Here is a 21,931-nt window from a genome sequence, read left to right on the forward strand (position 1 = left end):
CACTGGCTTCTGGTCACCCAGCGCCCAGACAGCTGGTTAAAAGTTAAACAGCCAGACCTGCCTGACTCCAAACTTCCCTTCCTTTCTGCAAAGCCACCTTTCTTATTGCACGAAATACCATAAACCCTGGACACAAAGGCCAACCCCGTGAGTGGCGAACAATGGTAAGAAGCCACATAAAGCTGTAAAACAAGGACAAAAATGAATTTCTGGGCTCAGATGGGGAATGGCTTCAGATATTTCAAGAAACAAGGTGGGTTTGTTTGAGGGTTGAAACACCTCAGTTTCCAAGTTATTCGTGACTCAGCAAATTGATTCATAATGAAATCAAGTCCCTTAGCAAATAAAGGGCTAATGCAGACCTAATACCGCACAGAAGATGAAAACTGTATCTTAATCTTTTGCCTGGCCTGTAAAGCTAGACCTCAGACTGCATGTGACTGCCACTCCTGTCAGCCAATATATAAGGGCAGGAAGACCCTGGGTGAGAAATGGGGTGGTGGTAAATGAAATGGCTTCAGAGAAAACTTAAATGCCAGTTGACCCAGCTTATTCTTTTTTTTTTTTTTTTGAGACAGAATCTCACACTGTCACCCGGTCTGGAATGCAGTGGCACGATCTGGGCTCACCGCAACCTCTGCCTCCCACGTTCAAGCAATTCTCCCACCTCAGCCTCCCGAGTAGCTGGGAATACAGGCACCTGCCACCATGCCCACCTAATTTTTGTATTTTTAGTAGAGATGGGGTTTCACTATGTTGGCCAGGCTGGTCTTGAACTTCTGACCTCGTGATCCACCTGCCTTGGCCTCCCAAAGTGCTGGGATTAGAGGCGGGTGAGCCACCACACCCAGCCAAAAAGTATTTCTTAATCTCCTTCACCCTTCATGGCTTGGACTTTATCTACTAACTCTGAAGTTTGTCTTTCTTTCTTGATGTTGTGGACTCAGTTTCCTCATCTGTAAAATGGATCAATACAGAACAGAAGGTTCCCAAGACATCCACCACTCTTCTCGCCCGAGTTACCGACATCTCCGGCTAGGACCACAGTCTCATCTTCTAACTGCCTCTCTGCTTCTTCTGGGCTCCATGCAAGAGCCACAGATATCCTTTAAATAGCTCAGGCACAGCATGGCTCTCCAGCTCCTGCAGAATAAAATCCAGATGGCCGTGGCTCCAGGTTTCTAGTGTCTTCCCTGGGCTCCTTTCTGCCCCCACCTCCTGCCACTGTGGGCTCATTCCCTCCATTCAGAACCCACACTCCTATCACTTTTGCCTAGAATGCTCTTCCTCAGATACCCACCTGGCTCCCTACTTCTCTGCTCTCAGCATGTCCTCATCAAGGAGGCTTTCCCTGACCACCTAGTATAGTGGCATCCTATCTTTCCACATCATTTACTTGACTTTATTTAATTTTTTTTTTTTGAGTCGGAGTTTCGCTCTTGTTACCCAGGCTGGAGTGCAATGGCGAGATATCGGCTCACCGCAACCTCCGCCTCCTGGGTTCAGGCAATTCTCCTGCCTCAGCCTCCCGAGTAGCCGGGACTACAGGCACGTGCCACCATGCCCAGCTAATTTTTTGTATTTTTAGTAGAGATGGGGCTTCACCATGTTGACCAGGATGGTGTAACATTGCTGTTTGACTTTTCATAGACAGAAAGTTAATTGGTTCATTACATGACTTTAGAACATCTGCTCTTTCTGAGGGCAGAAAGTTTGTTTTTGTTTTATTTCTAGAGGAGTTCTTAGCACATGTTTGGTACTTGATAAATATTTGGAGAATGAATTGTTAAATAAGAATAAAAACAAAAACGAAAATATTCTTGCTCCAACTCCACCACTATTTATTGAATGTGTACTGCTTACTTGGCACAGAGCTGACATGCTAGCTATTCATTCACCTGAGCACGTGATGCCATGTAATCCCAGCTGCTGCTGCCCCTAGGTAGAAATGTAAAAAATAAGCACAATAATAATGACTGTTTTTCCCTGAGATGGAGTCTTGCTCTGTTGCCCAGGCTGGAGAGTAACGGCAGTCTCACAGCTCACTGTAACCTCTGCCTCCTGGGTTCAAGTGATTCTTATGCCTCAGGCTTCCGAGTAGCTGGGATTACAGGCATGAACCACCATGCCCAGCTAATTTTTGTATTTTTGTAGAGACAGTTTCACCATGTTGGCCAGGCTGGTCTTGAACTCCTGACCTCAAGTGATCTACCAGCCTTGGACTCCCAAAGTGCTGTGATTACAGGTGTGAGTCACCGTGCTAGGCTCATAATAACAAATATGATAAGTAATATTTATCAAACATTTACTACATGCCAGACAATGTTTCTTAATAGAAGCTTCCTGAGTCCTTACAGCAATGGCGTGAGGGCAGTACTATTACTAGTCTCATTTGATGGATGGGTAAACTGAGGAACAGTCTCATGAAACAACCAGCCTGCACAGTGAAGTCAGGCTGAGGATAACTAAGTCTGTCTTCAAAGCTAGCACTATTCTCTACTACCCTTTACTGCCTGGAAGGAGTAACTCGCCCAAGGTCACCTGCCCTACAGTTCTCTAAGCTGGGATTCACAGGCAGGAGCTGCTGACTTTAAAGTCCATAGTGTCTTTTTGTGCTTCACTTCCCAGCTCACCCCCTGCTCTGGGCCGCTGGCAGCTGGCCTGGTGCACAGCAGGTGCTCCCCAAAGTGCTAGGTGGATGAGTCAGGAATAGCCTGAAGAGAGTCAGCACAAGGATGGGAGCTGCAGTCTTCATTTCCCATCTCAGCAGGAGATGGTGGTCCTGGCTCTGGCCTACATTATCTCTTTGGCTTGTTGGCCCAGAAGATCTGCGCTGCTGCATCACCTGGGGACTCAGCCTTGAGTCCCTTCCAGGTGAGGCCTGTATGCCTTTGCTAATCCGACCCCACAGGACCTCGGACTCTGGCGTCAGGGGTGGGTTAATCTGAATCCCACTCTCTCTGCCTGTCAGAAGCAGCCCGGAGACCACAGGGGACTTTGCTGGGGAGAGTTCGGTAAAAAGTCAGTTGGACAAACGAAAGAGAACGTGACAACAGGCCAAAACGATCTTACAGACCCTGTCAGCGGCCCTGGGAAGGCGCCCACAGGTTGTGCCAACATGATTACCCAAGACCCCAGGAGGCATTTATATCAATTTGATGTCCATGGTTTTGCTATGTGGGCAAAAAGGTAGAAAATTCTATTAAAATTTGATACTGAGTTACATTTTTTAAGACATGGGAATCTTTATGCATAATGATGAGAATAAAAAAAGAGACAATCTAACGCCAGATCCCCACATCTCTCCTGGGTCTGGTGATGTCACCACACATGAAACCTATCTGATGCTGGATGCCACCATCTCACCTGGATCTGGTGATCTCGGCGCATGCGGAAACACACCTGAGAGGTTTCTTAGGAGCATACTTTCCCGTGAGGGACCTCACTGTCTGAATGAATTATTCCTAATTTGCACGAAACACACACAGGTAAGACTATCACTAAATGTAAGACTAACATGAGATGGGGCACACGCTCAAAAGAAATAAGTTCATCTGTTCACCAAAGACACAAACAAGAATGCTCATCACAGCTTTATTCCTAAAGCTGAGAACATAAGGCAGCCCAAGTGTCTGTCAACAGGTGACTAGAAAACACACTGAGGTGCAGTCATGCAATGAACTATTGCAGGGCAATAGTTCATTGGTAAAGAAGGGCTGCTGAGTCGAGCAAAAACATGGTCCTAGTGTCCAGACCCTGCAGCGCACCAGGAGCCAGAAGCGAAGGAATGCACATTGTATAATCCTATATGTGTGCAGTGCAAGGCCAGGGAGGGTGACAGAAGTCAGAACAGCGCCACCTCTAGGGGCGCTGACTGAGATTGTGCCCAAGGGAGCCTTCTGGGAGGTGGAAATGCTCTGTATATTGATCAAGAAGGTGGTTATATGGGTGTAGACATGGAAGAATTCATCGATCTTAGTCTTGGCTGATTAATTTGCAAGACTCAATGCAAAATGAAAAGGAGGGGTGTCTTGTTAAAAAATTCTTAAGAGGGCTGGGTGCGGTGGCTCAAGCCTGTAATCCCAGCACTTTGGGAGGCCGAGGCGGGTGGATCATGAGGTCAAGAGATCGAGACCATCCTGGTCAACAAGGTGAAACCCCGTCTCTACTAAAAATACAAAACATTAGCTGGGCATGGTGGTGCATGCCTGTAATCTCAGCTACTCAGGAGGCTGAGGCAGGAGAATTGCCTGAACCCAGGAGGCAGAGGTTGCAGTGAGCTGAGATCTCCCCATTGCACTCCAGCCTGGGTGACTAAGACTCTGTCTCAAAAAAAAAAAAAAAAACAGAGATTAAAAATTCAGCTGCTCAGAGAATTGCCTGAACCCAGGAGGCGGAGGTTGCGGTGAGTCGAGATTGCGCCATTGCACTCCAGCCTGGGTAACAAGAGCGAAACTCCATCTCAAAAAATAAAAAATAAAAAAAAATGGGAGGCCGAGGCGGGTGGATCACGAGGTCAAGAGATCGAGACCATCCTGGTCAACATGGTGAAACCCCGTCTCTACTAAAAATACAAAAAATTAGCTGGGCATGGTGGCACGTGCCTGTAATCCCAGCTACTCAGGAGGTTGAGGCAGGAGAATTGCCTGAACCCAGGAGGCGGAGGTTGCGGTGAGCCGAGATCTCGCCATTGCACTCCAGCCTGGGTAACAAGAGCGAGACTCCGTCTCAAAAAAAAAAAAAAAAAAAATTCTTAAGACTTTCAGGACAGCAACAGCAAAGCATTAAATGAAGAGTGGGTCCTTCTAAGTGTGGGTCCCTGCGTTACTATACAGAGCCCATACCCATGAAGCTGGGTCTGGTTAAGCTGAGCACCAAGATTAGTGCACTTGATAGGAGTACAGTGATGTGTCCCAGGTAAGGAGAAAGGATCCGTGGTGATTTTCCATGCAGGGCAAATTTGGCAGTCAGTTAGGTTATACGTCAATAGAATGTGGGTGTGTGTGTGAGTGTGTGTGTGTGTGTGTATGTGTGTGTGTGTGTGTGTGTTTAAAGAACATACATAGAATGAAATAGAAAGAAATCATATTTTGGGGGTCCTAGTGTCCAGACCCTGCAGCGCACCAGGAGCCAGAAGCAAAGGAATGCACATTGTATAATCCTATATGATTTTTAATGAAGGCTGTCTCTCCAAATCATTCTTTTACGAACTTCCTATTTGACTTAACAGCACTTACTTCCTGGTACTGTGGCCAGGCAGGCTGCAGAGAGCTTGTTAACCTGGCTTCTTCTAAGAAGAAGAGCTAAGTCAAGCTGAAATGTGCATTTGAAATTTATATTTGTATTCAATTCAATTAAGCTTCAGAAAGACCAGTGGGGACAGGAAGGACCTTCTCCAGAGGTGTCCCACAGAAATGGCATGGGTAGGAAGGGGGGTGTTTCAGTCCAGCTCGACTTTCCAGAGGCAGGTCAGGGGTCAGCCACAGAAAGTCTGTGAGACAGAGTGGGGAAGCAGGCAGGGACCCCCAGGGGGAAGGGAGGCAGTGATGTGTCCCAGGCAGGAAGGGAGGATCATTAATGAGTTTCAATGAAGGGTAAGCTCAGCTGGCTGGAACCTGCTGTTGGGGCAGGGAATCATGGAGAGAACTCCCACAAACTAGAATGGGTCTTAGCAGCTGCCTCCAACTCTGGTTGGTGATTTTCTTCTTTCTCTTAAGTTTTCTTTTCCCTTTTGCTCGCAGGGGACAAGAGGCAAGTGTGAAGAGACAGCCCAGTGAGGCTGGACCTACTAGGGAAGGGCCAGAGTTGACCAGGACTCCTGCCCTAAGCACATTTAGAAATAGGCAATTCAGCTGACACGGTGGCTCACACCTGTAATCCCAGCACTTTGGGAGGCCGAGGTGGGCAGATCACGAGGTCAAGACATTGAGACCATCCTGGCCAACATGGTGAAACCCCGTCTCTACTAAAAATACAAAAATTAGCAGGGCATGGTGACACATGCCTGTAGTCCCAGCTACTTAGGAGGCTAAGGCAGAAGAATCGCTTGAACCCGGGAGGCAGAGGTTGTGGTGAGCTGAGATTGCGCCACTGCATTACAGCCTGATGACAGAGCGAGATTCTGTCTCAAAAAATAAAACAAAAAAAAGAAATTGGCAATTCCCAGAGGTCAGCCAGGTCGAGAGCCCGGCTTCTGCGGCTGTGGGATGGAGTGATCTTACTGGCAAAGACACCGCAGGGCTCAGGGCCGAAGCTAGGGCTTTGGAGTGACGGAACTGGGCTCAGATCTCTCACCCTTTCCCCGTTGTTTACCCACCTCCCCAAGGTCATGAGCACTGTGGCCTGAAACACAAAGTTTAAATCTGTCAGCTTCAGGTGTCTCATCTAAAAGTGAGAATTAGTAACGAATAACACTTGCCCCAGTACTTGTCACATAGTAGCATTACATAAATGCATTATAGACACGGCTTCATTTGAGCTTCACAACCAGCGCACAAGGGAATACTGTGATTATCATCATCATTTTGTAAATGAGTGAACCGAGGCACAGAAAGGTTAAGCAAATCACCCAATGTCACACAGCCAGTAAAGAACAGAGCTGGGGTTTGAACCCAGGTAGCTTAACTGCCAAATTGGTGTTCCTAATGATTCCATTAGCTTCTTCAGGGATGCTGGGAGGAAAACAGTCAGAAATCCTAAATAAAACTGCCTAGAATGTGGTAGATAGAATATTTAGCTCCACTGTCGTGTTTTCCTTCTTCTTATTATTTTCTTTTCTTTTTTTTCTTTTTTTTTTTTTTTTTTGAGATGGAATCTCGCTGTGTTGCCAGGCTGGAGTGCAATGGCTCCATCTCAGCTCACTGCAAACTCCGCTTCCCGAGTTCAAGTGATTCTCCTGCCTCAGCTTCCCAAATAACTGGGATTACAGACATGTGCCACCATGCCCAGCTAATTTTTGTATTTTTAGTAGAAAGGGGGTTTTACCATGTTGGCCAGGATGGTCTTGATCTGCTGACCCTGTGATCTGCCTGCCTCGGCTTCACAAAGTGCTGGGATTACAGGCATATGTTACCACACCTGGCCCGTCCTGTTTTCTTCTCTTCCTCATTTATCTGAAGCTCAGTGGCACTGTCATATCGTTTAACCATTCCAGTTCAGTGTTTAGTTAAGAAGGGACAACGCGGCAAGGTTAAATAATTGGCCCAAGGTCACAAAGCTGAGAACATAGTCATGAATTTCTTATTTCACTCCAGGGAGTTTCAGGACTTTTTACTTGGGCCGGTGAGTCATACATTTTGCATTTTCTTTTCTTCTGTGATTTGGTGAGGATTTTTCTCTTTTTCAAGTTTGGAGAAGGGGACTGCCTTCTGGAGCTACAAATTAATGAACACAGACATCATCCTGGTTTGGATTTATTTACATCTTCCATAAATCATATTTATTGAGTGCCTGGGGTGTACAAGACGTAGTGAGAGGTCCCACACATTAACGCAAGGAAAAAATAAACATTTCAGACACTCGGTGTACACTGCAGACTATTTAAATATCCGAAGGCATCAAATAAATCATCAGACTGTTTAGAAATAGGCTCTGGCATGCTCCCTGCAAACCTTCATACAAAACCCTGCAATTGTGCAATGAAGCTATGGACTGGTCGCCGCACGGCACTGGAAATGTTTGTTAACACAAGTGAGTGGGCCATAGGTCCCTGGATTCATCCACCTTTCTAAATTTGGGGATATTGTGGCCTCCTCAGCAATCTCTCTACGCAGACTAACAACTTCTTCAGACCAGCGATGCAAAGAAATGCAACCGTAAGACAGAGACAGCCTGCCCTTTGCAATGAAGCCGACCCACCCAGAAACCATCTCCAGCATCTTTAAACATGTCAAGACATGATTGTTAGGGGTGAAAAGCAGCAGGTGTACATGTACACACAAACACAATACATATACACACAAGCACACGTGCCATACCTTATCTCTTTCTCAGCATGATGGCAGGATCATAGAAGATCCTATAGGAGCGCGCTCTGTAAACTATAAAACCCTTCTTCTATGCACACGCAAGGTTACTACATCACCCTGTAAGTTCCAACTAAATTGAATCGTGGCTTTACCTCATTTTGAATTACCAGTGGATGTGAAACCTCTTACTTCTGATGCCTGTCTTGCAGCTTAGCAGTGGTTCATTCCTTCTTGTGTGCACTTCAGATTGAACGGGCACCAGCTTTGTGTCATGCCCTGTGCTGGACACTTGGGAGATAAAAATAGATCGGACGAGCCCCTGTCTTTGAGGAGCCCACAGTCTAATAGGGGAAAACACACAAAATCTACACACGAGTCAACAATTCCAGTCTAGTGCTGTAGTCTTCAGTAGGGCCTACTTTGGAACCACAGAACGCAATGGGTGTATGGAGGCAGGGGCCAGGCCGACAGGTGAACGCAGGATAGGTGTGGAAGAGCTGCAGGTCTTCCAAAAAACTGCCTGAGGTCTGAGTGAAGGTCAGGGAGGCATTTAGGGGCTAAATCACAGACAGCGTTATATGCTAAGTCAAGATGCATATAAAAAGATGACTTTATATGCTAAGGTAGTGAGATCTCTACTTTGAAAGTGACAGGGACACATCAAGTATTATTCTATAAGGGAGTGATAGTATCAGATTTGCTTTTTAGAAATGTCTCTTTTCTATCATTTTTAACTTTCCTGTACTTTTGAGAGCAAAATGAAGGCTTCAGAAATCATCTAGTATGCTTTAGGCAAATCTCTTAGGTTAAAGATATCCAATGGGGACAATCTTCAAACCAAAAAGAACAACCATGTTGAAAACATACAAGGTTACAGAAGCAAAATGTTCATGTTTTAGAAATTTTCAAGGTTTAGAATGATAAAAGAGAGTAAACAAAAGAATTGAGGGAGAAAAACAGATGGGAGAGAGATGGACGGGAGGGAGAAAAGAGGGAAAGAGGGAAGATACAGGCTTTATAATCTATACACATGCAACTCTTGACTTGGCTCCTTGCTAAGAACATAAATATACATCGGTTGCTTACCACATCTGAGCCTCACTTTTCTTGTTTAAGGGAAGGGGAAATCCTAATTTCTCATAGGGTTGTGTGGGTGAGCTGTCCACCTGTGGCCAAGATGGCTAGTTGGCCATCAAAGCTCATGTTCTCTCTTCCATGATATGGAGTTATGGCTCAGAAGGGACACATTTATCAGTCCTCTTTGTAGCCAGAGATAGCCATATGACTATTCTTACTCAAGGAATGTGAATAGAAATATTGTACATCACTTCTGGGTCAAGGTTTTTAAAAATTGAGTGTGCCTTCTCCATGCCCTTCTTCTCCTTTTGCTGGCTAGGGACAGATGCCATTGAGGCCCTAGAGGATAACAGGCCCACAGATGAAAGAAGCCTGGGTCCCTGAATCACTGCATGGAAGACAGCCAACCTGGGTCCCTGAATCACTGCATGGAAGAGAGACACTCTAACCAGAAACTCCAGACTGGACTCTGAGGGGATTGAGATAGCTTGTGTTAAGCCACTAAAATTTTGAGGTTTGTTTTCTTATAGTAGCCGGTACTATTCTAACTAAGACAATACATTAGTATTAGTCATACAGTATATAAAAATAACAATGTTAATTGTTAATAAACATCTTAGAAAGGAAGAATGCAGTACACAAGCTTTGCAATTACTTTTTACACAAAAGAAACAAAGTACAATTTGAAGATGATTACTTTTCACCACTGTCTTTGGAAGAAACTTTTAATCAGCCGGCCCCTTAACAAGATTATCTCTTTGAGGGAAAGCAAAGCCAACACTGGATTTCTTGTCTCCCCTTCCCCTCTGAAAGCATCCTGCCAAGTTCTAACTGCCATTATTTAGCAAGTTCTTCAATTTAAAAAGTTACCATCTACCACCATCCTGGCAAAGCTGTCAGTTGCTGAGAAATGGAACACAGCCAACTGATTAGTTTTGATGGACTGCGGCGTGGAAATCCAGTCTGTGTCACTAAAGTGCCTGTTCATCCAATTAACCAAATTACTAAGAGGAACTGTAGCCAAGTGCAACACTTAGTGGACGGCTGCTCCGGGAGGTCAGGGATGGAGGAGGAGGTGATTTTATCAAGTGCCTGCCCCTCCTTCCCTGTCTTTGGGCCAAAAAGAGTGCTAAGCAGAGAGAACAGGAGAGCAGCACCTTCTCCACCTCTTCCTACCTGCCTTGAACACTTTGGCATCTCTTCAAAAAGATGCCTCGTTATTATTGTTACAGTGATGATGATTGGCAGTACCGTTACTTTTTAATTTAGTCATGTAACACGTGGTTTTAAAGCACCTACTGTGTGCCAGGCACTGGGAATACAGCAGAGAACAAAGTTGTCAAGGCCATGCCTTCCTGGAATTTGCATTCTAGCAGGGAGAGAAAAACAGCCAACAGCAAAATGTTTCAGCCTTGCCACTCCACTATTGGCGTTTTGGATCAGGTAATTCTTTGTGGTGGGGCATTTAAGGGCTAAATCACAGACAACTTTATATGCAAAGTCACAGAGTGGGATCTCTACCTTGAAAGTGGTAGAAGACATCAAGTACTTTATGCATTGGAGGGTGGTGAGCAGCGTCCCTGGCCTTGACCTCTTGGATGCCAGTAACCCACCAGCCACCCCTCCTGAGTTGTGATGACGAAAAACGTCTTCAGGCATTGTTAGATGTCCCCTGGGAAGCCGATCGCCTCCTCACTCCTCATCTTCCCCTGGGAGCCACTATTGAACCATTAGGCAAATAACTAAATCACTAAGTGGGTGTGATACACTCTGGGATGGATAGAAACAGGACAACAAGAGAGACAAAGATGGGTGGCTAGGTGATGTTTAAGATGGGACCTCAAGATGAGGAAGGACCAGCTATGCAAAGAGCTGGAGAAGAGTCTTCCAGGCAGAGGGACAAAGGGATGAAGGCCTGCAGCATGAAAGCAGGCCTGCACCAGGAAGAACCAGACATGATGGAGCAGAGTGTAGGGGTAGGTATGGGCACACAATGATGGTGGAAGAACACAGGTACAGGTTCTGGGTCTTGTCAACAAGATAAGGAGTTTGGATTTTATTTTAAGCACAACAAAGAGAGGCAATACGGTGTGGCGAGGTGCTGGAGCCAGATGGCCCATGCCTCAGTTTCTCCATCTGTATCACAGGGACAACAAAAGCACCTGTCTTATACACAGCTATGGTGAGAATTAAATGAGATCATGCTGTGAAATAGAAGCCCTAGCTTAGTACAGAGGAAACTCAACGACTACTCAGTGAGATGCTGGAAACTCAACGACTACTCAGTGAGATGCTGGAACCAGCTCCTGAAAGCCAACTTCCTGCATCTCTTCTCAACTCATACCTCTTTGGTAGCCTGGTTTCAAATTAGTGATGGTGGAATATTTACACCACAGGAATTGGCAGATGCTAGGAATCAGGGTTCTTCCTCACCCCTGGAGTGACCATATAGTTCAGCATTTTCTAGCACACCACTGTTTATCAGTTATTCTTATTAGGTTGGCTTTTGAAGAGTTTTTAACAGAGGAGTGTCATGATTTTTCTGCAGTTTAACAATGTAACTCTGGCTATGGTGCATAAAGTGGATTGGAAGGTGGAAGGAAGATTGGAAGCAGAGAGATCAGTGAGGAGGCTGTGGCAGTAATAAAGGCAAGAGATGGCCACTTCCACCAGATCCTGATGGGTGACTTGCAGATCAGGGTTAGATTTGAGACTTATCCTGCAGAGAAAATGAATGAACTTGCTGGTGGATTGGATGTGGCAGAATGAACAGAACACGGATGATGTTTGTACACTTAGCAGCCAGACGGAAGGTGATGTGATCTCTCAACCACTGCTATTGCTGCTGCTACAACCACTGTAACAACAGCAAAATGTATCATTGCCTTTTATTAGGCACCTACACACTGATTGTAGATAACATAGACGTGTTTCTCTGATCTTCAAAATGTGGTGAGAAAATTACAATTAGTTAGCCCCATTTTGAGTATGTAACACTGAATCTCAGAGAAGTTCAGGGACTTGCCCAAAGTCACCCTGCAGGTAGGTGGCACACCCAGGGTCCCAATAAGCACCCTTCCACTCAGAAGCTCACTGCCACTACACAGCCTGCCTCACTTTCTATCTTGAATCTGCTCTACAAGTACCCCTCACGGAGAAAGAGGGCCTTCCTTGCTCCCCAGCGTCTTCGGGGTTCACATTCAGGTGTGTCTTCACAGTGTTGCACAAGTAAAGACATCCAGGAGGGGCTGCAGCATCAGGCAGTTAAAGGGGCTTAAATCTCACCGCCCCCACCTTTTAAACACTTCTCCAAAACTTCCTGAGTCTCTTTTCTAAAATTTGTTTGGGAAGGATTAGAAGAGGTGGCCCTAAATTTCCTGGGCAGATAATCATTATCATTATCATCCTCATCATCACTGTCACCATCACTGTCACCATCACTATCACCATGACGGTCACCATCACCACCACTGTCACCATCACCATCATTATCACTATCACCATCACTGTCACCATCACTGTCACCATAACTATCACTGTAACTGCCACCATCGCCACCACTGTCACCATCACCATCATTATCACTATCAGCATCACTGTCACCATAACTATCACTGTAACTGCCACCATCGCCACCACTGTCACCATCACCATCATTATCACTATCACCATCACTGTCACCATCACTATCACCATAACTATCACCATGACGGTCACCATCACCACCACTGTCACCATCACCATCATCACTATCACCATCAYTGTCACCATCACTGTCACCATAACTATCACTGTAACTGCCACCATCACCACCACTGTCACCATCACCATCATTATCACTATCACCATCACTGTCACCATCACTGTCACCATCACTATCACCATAACTATCACCATGACTGTCACCATCACCACCACTGTCACCATCACCATCACTGTCACCATCACTGTCACCATCACCACTGTCACCGTCACCACCAGCACCACTGTCACCATCACCATCACTATTAACATCACCATTAGCATCATCATCACCGACACCATCGCTATCGCCATTACCGTCGCCATCACCATCATCACCATCATCCCCAGCATCATAATAAAATTAACATTTATCGAATGCCAACCATGCAACAGGTATAATACAAAATGTCTTACTATGTACGCCTATTAGAACTCTGTGAGGTGGGTCATGTTACAAACCCCAAATACAGATGTAAAAAGCAAGGCTTAGAAAAGATTAAAGAAGTTGCTCAGATCAAGTGGACCATGAATAGCAGAACCAGAATAGAAACTCATTAAGAGTTCATGGGGTTCCTGGGCTCCGAAGTGTTTGTTCTTACAATTAAATTCCTCTCCATGCCATTGATTGCTTGAAAAGAGTAAGCTGTGCAAATGTTGGTTAGGTAGTTTTTTCATCAATGTTAGAAATATGAGGTTCTTACAGAAAAAAACTCCTCCTGACACTAGCTGACAGTCACGTCAGCTAGGTGGAGACCGTGTTGAAGACAAGAGAAAGTTAAGACTTGTCAGAACAAGTGAATGAGGTACAGACGCAAAGAGGCATTCAGGTCCCTTTGAGTGACATTGTATCCTCCATGAAAGAAATGTGTCCCAGTATCACAAATCTAAGATTATGGAAAATTCTGCCTGAAGGATCTAATCAGCCCCCCTCTCCAAAAAAAATCTGAGTGTATGTTCCAGTTCTCCTGCTGGTTATTTTCCCACGAGTGGCCATGAGTGGCTCGCAGCACAGAAGAGGACTTCCTATGTTAACATCTGACTTAAGCATCTAGGCTGTAAATTGCCTCTTCAGAAAGGATGCAACAAGCACATTTGGAACTGGGCAAATGTGTCATATTGTTGAAACTCACATCTGTGCAGATAACCCTTGAAGTGTTCCGTGGAGTCGACAAAAAATTACACACACCACCATACCAACCATAATCGTAAATGGAAACTTTTTTCCTTTTGCTTGAAAACAGATTGCCTGGTCTGTAACATTATTTGTGTCAGTTGCATCGATACTTTCCTTGGCTTGTAGACACCTAAAGTGATTGTCGTGAATGCAAATTTTGTGGTAAAGACCATTTATATTAGCACACTCCTGACTTTTCAATCAATAATCTGTGAAATGTCATCTGGATTATACCTCTCTTTGGATTATTTATTAGAATTCTTCCTGCTACAAACAGCATGGCAGATTTGTCTGTCTTTGGTAACAGGTCTGAAAATTTCTAAATGGTTTATTGACTACCCCCCACCTTCCCCTGCACTCTCTGTTTTTTCTTGATAGACAACCTCAGGGTGTGGCTGACAGTTAAAAGCAAAACTGGGCTTCCTAGGTGAAATCAATTTGCTGTTTGAATTGACGCATCCTCTGAAAACTTTGAAATGCGACTACCTGCTCACTAGATCCTGGTCCAGTGTCATTTGCTCACCACAGTTAAAAGAAACTCTGTGAGCGTGACCTTGAAGAGGCTTCCAAGAGCTGTTCCGAGGAATTTCCTGACGCTCCCTAGAAGATGGGAGCTGGTGTTTGCTGCAACCTTCTAAGCCTCTCTAGGAGGGATGAAAAATGCATTTATACTGCTCAACAGCCCAGGAGTTGAGAGTCCTTCTATTTATTTTGCAGGTGAGGAAATGGAGGCGCCAGTGACATTAAATAACTTTCCTGAGGCTACTCGGCTAGTAAAATGACTGAGGGCAATTAGACCCAAGTCACTGACGTTCTTCAAGAGCAGGGCCTCCCAAGCTCGTATCCAAGTCTGGTGGATACAAATCTCCTGGGGTCCTAGTTAAGCATATATCTAATTGTTCAAACCGAGACAATTTTGAACTTGAGAGGGAGTGCTCTTAACACTTATGCTTGGACAACAGCATACATCAGGACTGCCCCGTACGATCCAACACAGATTTACAGATACTACCTGAGCTAAAGTTATATAGGTTTCCATGTCCCGTCTCTAACACATTGAATCAAGTCTCTAGAGGAGGCGCTTGGAAACTGTCTATATCATAAGCATCCCAGACGAATCTTATCATTGCACAAAGTGGTGTCCAAATCATAGCTCGCCACTTTGAAGTCACCTAGAAAGCTTACTGTAACACTGATTTGGGAGCTCTACCGTCCTGTTTATTTACATTAGGTATGTCTGATCTGGGGCTCAGAATTTTGCATTTTTAACACATGCTTCCAGTATTCTTGCTAAAGCTAGAAACTGTTGTCAAGAACATATGGACCAATTTGAAATGCAGCCTTCCATTTTGTTACATTTGGAGAGGCAAATCCTCGTAAGGTAAAAAAAATCTATTCTATTCTTTTGTGAAGAATGTAATTAAAAAGAAGGAATATTCTCCACCATTCCCAGGCTGTTGTGTGACCTCAGGGCAAGTTACTCTGCTTCCCCGTGCCCCAGTTTACTTAGATTTACAAAAGGAATAATAATAGGAATATTTCAATTTAATTAAAGTGTTTCGAGTCATGCTTAGCATGGAGAAAGAGCTCAGTCAATGTACTCTAACCATTCCTGTTTTCATTTGCACTTGATTTTTCCTTAACATGCTGAATGATTTGTATGTCTTTAAATTTCTCAGTACATTTACATATTGCTTTATCTGATTAGAATGTAAAGTGTTTCCTAAACTCTTGACCACCCTATTGCCACCTAACTTCTGGTTACCTTTGTCACTCTGCTCAAAATCAATTTTGTGTAACCCTTCTCATTTCATTCAATTTTGTCCTAAAATACAATGAGGATAAGAATTTGCCAAAATAATAACATGCTAACAAAAAGAGAGAAAGAACTGGTATTCTAAAAAGTGAAAAATACATCATTAAACTATTTCTTTGGCTGGTCACAGTGACTCACTCCTGAAATCCCAGAACTTTGGGAGACTGAGGTGGGCAGATTACTTGAGGTCAAGGGTTCAAGACCAGCCTGGCCAACATGGTGAAACCCCATCTCTACTAAAAATACAAAAATTAGCCGGGTGTGGTGGTGTGTGCCCGTAATTCCAGCTACTGAGGAGGCTGAGGCAGGAGAAGGCTTGAACCCAGGAGGTGGAGGTTGCAGTGAGCCAAGATCACGCCACTGCACTCCAGCCCGGGTAACACAGCAAGACTCCGTCTCAAAAAAATTTTTTTTAACTTGCTTTATAATGGTTCTATACTATTCCATTTTAAGTATTCACCATATTTTAGTTAACCAGTTGCATACTGTTGGAGATTTAGGTTGCTCTGATGTTTAGGTATTGTAATTATTTGTGTATTTTTTTTTTGCTTTGATTAGCTGTAATAATTTCCTGTAGATAAAGCCAAAATATGATTTTGAATTTGGTCAATTTTATTCTGTTACGAATAGAGTTCGAAACAGATTTTCCTCCACGTTTCTCTGATAAGACTCATTCTTGGTCATATTTTCCTACCTCAATTTGTTCTAAGGAAAAACAAGGCCAAGAATTGGCTACAATGAAGACCGCTAAAAAATAAAAAAGAAATGAGACTCTGAAAACAGAAAAAAAGAGGGGTCATTCTTTGTCTAATGGCAAAGAAAAAATAAAGGGCTTTTTCTTTCACATTGAAATCCAAATAATGCCTTCCAAGGCATTCCTCTTCAACCTCAAGGATGGAAGAGGATTTTAAAGGTGATGGTGGACAGCTTTCATTGTGTTATTTGAGGCGAAAGTAGGGGTTGCAGTGGATGTACTTGACACCAGGGAATACATGTCTTCTACACAGTGTGTGACCCAGCACCCATATTCATAGTTACACTGCAGATTTGTAACAGCTAGAGATTGAAAACAACAAGAAAACTACAAGAACTGGACAGGGCATGATGTTGAGATCCGTTTGCACATTTCTGATTTTTAAACACCCAAATACCATGCTTGCACACCTTTTGGCTTACATGAAAGGGAAAACTGGCAGATAGTGCTGTTAGCATTCGATAAGATTTAATCTGAGGTCCAAATAATCCCATTAGCTTTATTTTTTTTAGGCTCCCCAGTAAAGTAAGACCAACTTTGGCTGTGACTGAGTGAAATGATAAGAGACAGATATACCTGAATCTGAACTCACACTCAGTCAGGTGGCAGCTGTGTGACCTTGAGAAAGCTCCGTAACCCAGCACCTAATAGGGGCTCTGGCACTCAGAGGGCTCTGGACAAATGCTTCCTGTCCTTGTGAGAAACTGGCCAGGCTATATCGTTTGCTAAAATCTGTGCGGCAACACAGAACTTCCATGAGAAACAAAGATTCTTGCTGTACGAGTGGAGCCTTCCGTTTCGATTGCAGCACACGTGTGGGCGTGCAGATGCGAGAGTGAGAGGCGTGCACACCCAGGCATCCCTCCACGCGCCGCTCTGCCTTCCAACCAGCTCACCCCTGGGGCCTCACCTAGTGGGTCACGGACCGCAGCGTGCCAGCAGCAGCGAGCCAGGAATCTCGGTCAGACCGTTTGCATAGCACGTTAGAGTTGACAAAGAGCATCGGCTCCAAACCCAAAGCAAAGCTGTCCGCTGGATCTGTTTTAATGGGCATCTGCGACTTTTGTCCTCAGCACCACTGGAGTACATCTTCCCTGACACGGCTCCCAGCCCTCCCTATTATCGAGAAAAGTTCTTGTGCTTCGTATCCACCAAGCGGGGAACAAAAGCGGCAGGGGAAGTGTCAGGGAAAGATCTGAGCCGGGTTTAAAAATGATATGCGGGCAGTCAGCTCCACCGGGCCGGGGACAGTCTGGCCATTATCAAGGGCCGAGAGGTTGCACCGGCAGGTGTGATCCAGGTCTGTGGTACATCCCGGACCAAGAGCTCGGGGATCTCCTCTTCACCCCTGTCCTAGGTACTGAGTCAGTTGTCCCAATGGTCAGACTCGGAAACCATGGATTCTTTCGTCTCAGGCAAGAATAGTGGGTCAAACGCAATTATCTTTGTTTTTCACTGGTGGAAGAAAAGGATCTGTGTGTGTGTGTGTGTGTGTGTGTGTGTGTGTGTGTGTGTATCTATATGGATACAGGTATATATAATTTTTAAATTAGGCAGTGAAGGAATTCCACTCTTATTTTAATATTGTCCTTTCAAGGATGTCTCTATTTGCATAGTTTGATCCTCTTCCCCTACTCGGCGTCAACATTAGTGTGACCTTTTCCTGCTAATTGGAAAATCTTACGGAAATAAACCCTGTCAGAAAATGAGAAGTGACTCCCCCTTTGGATGGCCAAACGACCTCAGAGGGGGAAAGAAGTTCTGAATTTCTGCTCCTTTTGCACACACTGCAAAATCTTTATTACTTCGGAGAGCCTTGAAGCTCAGTAATGCTCCTCCAGTGCAAAGCGGAGTAAATAAATTTCTTCTTATGACCACTTTGGAGAAACACACAACCAGATTTACTCAGCAGGGATAGATAGTGGACAGGATAATGAAGAGAGAATAAGAATATGATCGGGGTTTACAGCCTCTTCTGTCTCTTTAAAGAGTTTTAATCCTTCAGAAACAGGATACGGGGGTCCATTTCCTTAAAGATACAGTGTCCCTTCTGGGACAAGTAATGTTGTAAAAAGCTAGGATGTAACATCTATCTCGCAATATTGATTGGCACTTCCGTGTGATAAAAGGGGTTGAACCTGAAGGGGAAAAGAGGAAAAAGGTAAGTGAGAATTACTCGTTAAGAATTCAAAGTGTCCCTATCATATCAGGCCAAACTCCAGCGACGGGGAAACAAAAGCATGGCTTGGGCCGGGTGACACCCACCTGTATGGCGGCACGGTCAAGGCGGGTTTTAGGGATAACCGATCGGCCCCCACCTGGAAACAACTGTGTTTTGAAAAGCAATTCTAGTGATCCTGATGTCATATTCTGGTGATTTTGAAATTAACCCAAGATGATTCAGGGCAGATATTCTGATCCTCTGTCGAGGGGCCAAATGACAAGGTCCTGTCTCTTAAGAGGTGTTGCTAAGCATTCCAGTGACCCAGCTGGTTAACCTCAATGCCGCAAATTTTGTGAAGTTGATTCTACAGACCCTCTTGTGTGCCCACCACCACTACCCGGGCACCTGAGCCTGGCCCCTCCATTGCTCTCCCCCTAGATGTGGCGATTGGCTATATCTGCAGCAAATGAAACAGCTAACATTTGCTGAACACTCAGTATGCATCAGGTATTTGCTCTTAGCTCTCATAATAAACTCAGTGGCAGGGTTATTAACTCAGTTTACAGAATAGAAAACCCAGGCTGAGAGCCTTCCTCTGTCTTGCTCAAGGACACACAGCGTGAGAGGGCAGCAGAGCTGGGACTCAAAGCATGTCTCCCTGAGTCTGAATCCCACACCGTCCTGCTCATAATGCCCAGGTCAGGCTCCTAAGACGGACTTGAGGTTGCCCTCCTGTGATTAGGCATCTGAGACCCTACACCTTCCAAAGAACCCTGATCTTCTTTGAATTCGTGGAGGACCCCAAATGTTCTCCAGCTCATCTGTTTAGGAAGTTACTTCTCTCCCCAGACCAAATACCCCTTCTCTCTTTTACATCCTACCAGGAAACTACAATGAGGTTATTGCCAATTTTGAAAATGACCACCTTACACCCGTTTGGGTTTCACTCTAGAACTAACCACCAGCAGACATCAGACTGCCCTGGGTCTGCTTGGAAACACAGGGCCCCCCCACTCCATAGACCACCTCACCCAGAGGACAGCTGCTATCTGTGCAGGAACCCGGAGAATCATGCCCTTCACCCATGCTGGGACTAAGGACCATTTTGTGGTGATGCCTGGCTTCAGTACAAAACGGCCTCTTGCCCTAGGCCATGAACACCTTTTACACCTGACCTGTCGAAGACCCTCCATGGGCTGCTAGATAGATTGAAAACCTAACTTCTTGCCTGTGCATTGTGAAAGGTCTTTTGCAATCTGCCTTCAATACCTCTCAGCACACCATATTCTCCCTAGTAATTCCAAGGACATATGCTCTATGCTCCACTCACACTGAACTTTTAATTGTTTTCTAAAAGTATGGCACCCTTCAAAACTTTTTGCCTTTGTACTCTGATTGGCTTTCTTCTTTTAAGGCACAATGAAAAGTCACCTGCTCCAGGAAGCTCCCCAGGACTGCCCTACCCTGAATCACATTACATATGCACATCTCTGCTCTGGCTTACCCTGGCCCTTTATACCTTCTTCCCAACTCCAGCTCTTGTCAGCACTCTGTAAAGGGATGATTCGTTCATATGCGGCATCTCCTCTCCAAATGAGGATGTGTTAAAGCATGGACTCTGTGGACCTGAGTCAGGTATGCTTGTCGGTTAAACGAGCAGGTGAGTAAGTTAACCAGAACTTCTAAAAGCCCACTTTGTGCCAAATCAGCAATAGGTCTTGGAGTTACTGACTCATATAGAACAATCCTTGACCTTAGAAATCTGTCTGCCTCAGGAGAGTTCCGACCCCAGGAATAGGATTTGGGTCTCCAGCTGTGGACAAATGAAATTCTGTAGCAGACATATGACACCACTGCAGATCCTGGCTGACTGTCCACCAGATCATTTTCTTTTCTTTCTGAGCACATGGCTGGATGACGTTTCTCAGCCTCTCTTGCAGTTAAATATGATCACCTGACTGTGTACTGGACGGTATGCAGAAGTGACCTGCCTCCCGCCAGGTCCATCGCTGAAAAACCTCCTGCTGCACTGCTCTATTCTTCTCAAGCAACAATGGGCTGGAGACGGTTCCCAGGACCCAGTGGAGGGCAGAGCCGCAAGACACAAGAGGCCTGGGCTGCTGACACCCTGGGTATGGGAGGAACCCTGCAGGGACCTACCCTGGGAACCTGTTCAACCAGGCATTCTTGCCTTGACTGAGCAAGAAATACAAATTTGAATGTGTTGAGCTCCTGGAATGTCAGAGTTGTGGGTTACAGCAGGTGGCCTGCCCAAACAGTGAGAAATGTCTCTCTCTCGCTCTGTGTGTGTGTGTGTGTGTCTGTGTGTGTGTGTGTGTGTGTGTGTGTGTGTGTGTGTGTGTGTGTGAACACAAGATCTCTAAGACCTACTACGTGCCCAGGAAGAAACCCAGATGATCTGAGAAGGCCTGGTCCACATTCTTTTTTTAACTTGCAGCTTCCAGAATCAAGAATCCTACAGACACACTGGCTACATCCCTGGGGAAGCCTGATCCTTGCCGCGCCACTCTGTCAGCTGTCATAACAAGTGGCATGCTCACTTGAAATGCTACTTCACAATCAAGTCCTCGTTTTGGAAGGTGACTACATTCCCTGTGGGGTTCACTTTCTCTTTCCGCATTTGGAAAACACTCTTGGCTTGTCCATCTGAGGGCTGCAGAGCTACACAGTGGGGCTGCCTTTGCTCATCCCTTCCTTACCACCCCGGAGAGGTGTGTTGCTGAACATTGTTAACAAGGAGTAGAGGTAACTCTCTGCTAAGTGGGAAAGGCCTCTTGCTTTGGTGTTTGCAGAAAAATTCTCAGCACATCTGAATGTGGTCCTCCCACCTCCTTGTGTGTTCAGGGTTCTTACTCCAGGCTGTGGGGGAGAGGTTTTATTGATGTTGGGTTGTTTTGTTCTGTTTCCAGTGGCAGGGTGCTAGGAACCAGGAAGTAGCCTAACTGGGATTTTAAATGCTGCATCTCTATGCAAAATGATCAGGGAGTACCAAAATCTCAGTGTCACAGAGCCCAGAGACCTCTGAATTCCAGAGTCTTGGGATTGTGGATTCAGAGACACTTGGAAACATAGATTTTTTTTTTTTTTAAATAAAGCAGTATCCAAGGCCGCTAGTTTCCAGGGCTTCAGTGACCAGAGAGCCCAATGCTCAGCGAGGTGTGGCAGGAAGTGCCATGCCAGGTTTCCAGTGACAAGTGTCAGGCAGAAGCCAGGG

General features: G+C 45.2%; 1 long non-coding RNA gene across 1 annotated transcript; it reads right to left on the reverse strand.

Annotated features, from left to right (window-relative positions):
• Nucleotides 1–7,054: 7,054 nt before the first annotated feature.
• LOC116555353 lies at nucleotides 7,055–12,505 on the reverse strand. The gene is made up of 3 exons (XR_004270493.1): nucleotides 11,345–12,505; nucleotides 9,453–11,314; nucleotides 7,055–9,416 (listed from the first exon to the last, which is right to left on the reverse strand). It is a non-coding gene; the product is annotated as an uncharacterized LOC116555353 (long non-coding RNA).
• Between the last annotated feature and the right edge of the window lie 9,426 nt (nucleotides 12,506–21,931).

Source organism: Sapajus apella, unplaced genomic scaffold (assembly GCF_009761245.1).
Source record: "Sapajus apella isolate SASKATOON/1434 unplaced genomic scaffold, GSC_monkey_1.0 scaffold15, whole genome shotgun sequence".
In the NCBI taxonomy this organism is placed as follows: domain Eukaryota; kingdom Metazoa; phylum Chordata; class Mammalia; order Primates; family Cebidae; genus Sapajus; species Sapajus apella.